We start from the raw sequence: 5,198 nt of genomic DNA, 5'->3' as shown, positions 1-5,198 counted from the left end.
GTATGAAGATATGCAAAATGGAACAAGGAGCAACACTTGCATAGTTAAGCCTTCACAAGTCACATACCTCTAGGAGCACACCAACATTCAATAAAAAAACATAATTTTATCCAGTAGAACCTCGGTAAACTTAAATCGCCTAAACGGAACTAACATTATTTTTTACGATAAAAGAAATGGTCTGAGTTTGAAGACTTTAGTAAAGGCTTTTGTTAACAAGGATGTCGGCCTTACATTGACATGCTACACAATACAACGTTTAAGAAATAGTCCACACTTTTCAATAAAATAAGTTCTCAGAAAGACATATCGGGTATGAGATGTAATATATTTTGTGAATTCCTTCATAAAATGTACAGTAAATGCGCATAGTTTTATGCTGGTTACAAGAAAATGATAAAATATTTCTACCAGTATTTTCTACAGTTCTTAAAAGTTTCAACGGTACAGGTCACCTTCGAGGAGTTCTAAAAAGTCTTTTCTGCCTATTTGAAACGGCCGCTCTCTAGTGTGGCACGCACACCAGCCGAAACGTCACAATTTCTCCCGTTCGGGACAGCCAATTCACATTGTATACTGTAGAGATACTGCTTAAGAGCTATAATAATACCAACATTTATATCACCTCACCCCTCGATCACCACGAGAGATTAGCGAGCCGTCATTTGATACTGATCCAAATGCTCTTTTATTACATAAATTGTGATTTTCAAGCCCGAGTACTTCTATTCTTGGTTGTTTGAGTAGCTATCGGCCTCGTAGAAAGAAGCCCGTTGTCGTAAACTGTTCTTTTTGTTCGTATGTCGACTTGGCTTCCGAAGTGCCAAAGCGTTCAGTGTTAGCACCACTGCTACGATTTGCCCGAGCTCGTAAGTTGAAATGTCAGGCTTTACGCGGGCAATTTTGTAATTTTTAAACTTATACAAGGCGCGGATGATAATGCAGAAAAACACGATCTGAACAATGTGGTTACGTGGTGCAGCAAAAAAGGAAAAATGTGTTTGAAGGCAAGTAAGTGTTTTTTTCTAGTTTTGTTAGGAAACGCAAACCTTTGCATTATTGTGATTGCCCTGCTGATACCATGCTTGGCCGCGTGGCACATTTTAAATGTCTTAGTGTCTATTTCTCTTCTGCCTCATCTTGGTATAAGCATATAAGTTATATAATTGATAAAGCCAATGATGCTGTTAAATTTTAATAAACGTAATTTAAAATCTGGCCGAAAAGCTTTAAGGGAGCTCTTTATATCAACAGTGTGCGACCGATTCTACAATATTCCTATACAGTATGAAATCCTCATGACGAAACGCTATCTATCAGCTTGAACGGAGACAGAATCCTGCTGCACGCTTTGTCAGTTGCAAATATAACGTTATTTTGACTATAACTACTAAAGAGTGAACTTGGTTGGAATGCTTTTGAGCAACAAAGTACATGTTTACGTTAAATTTTTGCATTCAAATTTTAATAATGAAACATGTATTCGACAAAGTTCTACATGATTAGCCAATAATACATACCCTACAGAAATGAGTATGCGAATACGTCCGAGAAATCAGATGGACGTGCTTGTGCATTTGATATGATTAGCTTTTTTTGCCTATGCGAATCGGCAGTGGAAAAGGTTAGATCTGAGTTGCGAATGTTCCCACAAGTATGTTTTCCGCATCCTTGCAACATGTATGCTTTATTTGAATGTACAAGTGACCAGTGTGATTGTTTGCTTCGCTGTTTTCATTCTAGTTATGAAAACAACGTTTGGTTCTGGCGATGAAGCAGCTGGTTCTGAAACAAGGTTGTGAAAACAGCATATGTTTGCTTCTGGTTTTCATCCTAGTTACCTTGCTGAATAAATGAAATGAATTGAATTTTAAACGAGCTGACGAGCACTTCCTTGACTTGTTCCAGCCAAAACACCATTACGGAGACAAGTGGGGACAGTCATCTGTGATCGGAAACGTCGAAGCGTAGATGCAGCTTTATTTATTGCCATGATCTGACGCTTCATTATAACATCAAACGTTGATTTATAAATTGTTTCGGATTATTTGCGTTTTGACAGTTTTCTAGCTGATAAATCTTAAATGGATTGCACTATATAAACATTTCGAGCGCTTAGCATACCAGTTGCTGGTAGCACTCTTCTGCTTTCATCATGACAGAAGGGACTATGGCTGTCGTCGTGTTTTGTGCCGTAGACCACAAACTGCCCTATTGCAGTAAACCATTGAATGTGGTAAAGTAGACCGAAGACGGAGGGGCAAATGCCATCGAATCGCGGGCATTTTCACGAGCTACCAGGAACAAAAAAAGTGCCTTGAAAGTCCCGGTCACAACGAAGGGACTGCTCTGGTGCCTGTCTGAATTTGCGCTCTCATTTCTAGAACCATGACTTCTAGGGGGAAAGTGGAGAAGGAGTCGTGCCAGATAATGCTGATCTGCCGAGTCTAGCTGCCTGGCATCGTACTGCCTGCTAGCCTTTTTTTATCCACGAGGCCCTTTCGCCCTGTAGATTTCGAAAGCTATGTCTCTGCTATGGAATATCCGCCATAACCACTTTCTGGCACCGCAGTTGCTTCACCCAGCTCTTATCAGGACCTCCAAGATCTACAAGGCACATGTGCTGAGGCTTTCGGAGGCGTTGCACTCATCTATCTCCTTCTTTTGTTTTCATTCTCTCTTTTTCTTTGAAACTTGAGCTCAATTTGTAGCTATATCGATGACGTCCAACCACAGCGGACATTTTGCTGTGCTCTCGAGGACAAAATCAGTAACAATGTCATATACGACAATATTGACTTCGTCGTCAGAATATTATTACGTATTTATCATGACAGGTATTGATGAAGAGTCAATAGTTTTATTTGTAATATTTCGATGACAGCTGCTCAAGGCAGAAGTCAATCTGATCAAGACCGACACAATTTCGGCTACATACATGTCAGGGAGAGAGTCGAATGATTCAATAATTCCTCCACTTGCCCTCGCTCTAAAGAATGGAACCTAACATTTCCTCGACCTAATGCGTTAGCCATTACATAGACCCGATGCCTGAATACTGTTAGAATACGCCGACAACAGTCAAATGCGTCGGATCCTTGTATACATAGCTATAGAGTGGTACCCATTAGGAGCTTTGAAGGGAGCTTCGGTGAGCCAGCCACGGTTCGACGAACTTGAACGATAGCGTGCTGCCATTCTAGAGTACGTCTTTGTCATCGTTAAAAGCGGAATAAACGGCTTTTGAAACTCGTGCCCATGGGGGTCGAAGTAATGAATACTTTACAACCTTCAATCAACCCCGCCTGGACCATAGAGGGGCGGCCAAAATAAATTGCAGGAATCGCAGGTGGTCTCCCCAACCCAATGCACAACGGTATATGCAGCGAGAAAGCAGTAGTCAGGCCAAATATTCTAAGCTAAAATGAATGAGAAGGGCAAGTCACGATCTAGAACGTCATATGTAGAAGACAAATGGTTGGTTAATTTATCAATAAAAGAATCAAAAGCCTGTGTTTTTTTAAAGAGAACTTCCACCATCAGAATAAGCAGCCATTTAGGGCCACTGAGGCTACGAAGAGGTACATTAGAGCACTGCACGTGCCGATTTTTGCAGCCCAGGCCCGGCCCGGGCCCGTTTTTACATTGGGCGGCCCGCCCGAGCCCGATCAAAACGTTTATGGCGAGATCCGGGCCCGGCCCGGGCCCGGAAATAATCTGCGTTACCCGCCCGGCCCGCCACCCCTTTACCTTAGGCCCGAGCCCGGCACGAGCTCGGGCCGAGACCGAAAAATACATGTTTTTCAGAGTTGAGACGCCCGAGAATAACTCGCTGCACGTTACATGCGCACCACCAGAAAGCCCGGCCGGGGCCCGGGTCAAAAAGCACACGCCGTGCCCGAGCCCGGCCCGAGCCCGTGAAAAAAAAAATCACAGCATATCCACGGGGTGAATGATGATGAGTGGGCGAAGCTCCGGAGGGAATCATCGGATCTCCCGCTTAAGGGGACGCTAGCACAAACGCGTTAGAAACGTGCAGTACTCTCTAGTAAGGGGGAGCGGCCACCGCATCTTACGCAGCCATTTACACATGCCGGAACGTGCACCGCGTTTGCCGACGCCATCACATGACTGCTGAGAGAGTATACCCCCCGTATTCATAAACGCTCCTCGACTTGAACTTGACTTGCCACCGCCTTGGGCAGCGCCAACTGCGTATTTAGCGCCCTGAGCAAGGGGATCTGGGGATTCAATCTCGCGTGCGAAAGGAGGAAAGTGGGACGGCAGCGTGGGAGGGAGGACGTGCGGCTTCTACTCTGCCAGCAACTGGGCACTTGCACTTTGCGTTGCTGCGAGCTGTCGCGTGCACCGTTTCTTGGAAGCGATCTCAACTCGGCTCTTACCTTTGTTTGCGCTGTGCTTTCACTGCTCAGTTTTCGTTGAAGCGATAGACCGCATGAACCTTCGATCGCTGCTGCCGCTGGGCTTGCTCACGCCAGCGTTTTGACAGTGATTGTCTGCGGTCATCGAATGTGATGTATTCATGTTTGCTTGTGCGCGATGACACCATGCTTGTTAATTCAGCTAGTAAGCGAATATGTCCAAATTTATGGAGCCGATAAAACTACTACCCTTACTCCGTATAGCTCTCTACTAATTTGCCATCGCAATTGATGCTTCGCCTTTCGGGCGAAACTGCGACTTTTTTTTCATTGATGGTTCACTGACTATAGAACCTTTTTTTCTCTAGAATGCCTGGTTTTAAATTGTGATCTCTGTTTTCTTCATATAAATTAGAAGTCTTTACAGAATAATAATGCGTCTGAATTGTTAGAGGTTAGCAAGGGTGTATTGCTTTATTCATATCAATATACGGACTACCTATAATTGGCAAACAAAGCATTATTTGGCATTAAACCATCCTTGACGCAGAGAAGGTGGTGTAGTGTTATTGCCTAGAGATGGTATGCACGTGAGCAATATTCGTGAATTCGCTGTTTCAAATGTTGATTTCGAGGACCTGGTTGTTCGTACTGAATCTAATTTGTTTGCTGCTGTTTACCGTCCATCCGATGCTGGTATATGCGCTTTCTTGTAGTTTACTGTAGCTTCATTTAGGTCAACAAATATTAGAACTATGCTGAAACAGCGTAACTGTTTTTGGTGGTCCCTGCATATGATTTATTTACAAGTGTAGC

This window comes from Dermacentor silvarum, chromosome 4, assembly GCF_013339745.2.
Source record: "Dermacentor silvarum isolate Dsil-2018 chromosome 4, BIME_Dsil_1.4, whole genome shotgun sequence".
In the NCBI taxonomy this organism is placed as follows: Eukaryota; Metazoa; Arthropoda; class Arachnida; order Ixodida; family Ixodidae; genus Dermacentor; species Dermacentor silvarum.
The sequence above is the reverse complement of the archived record's forward strand: the minus strand, read 5'-3'. Positions refer to the sequence as shown.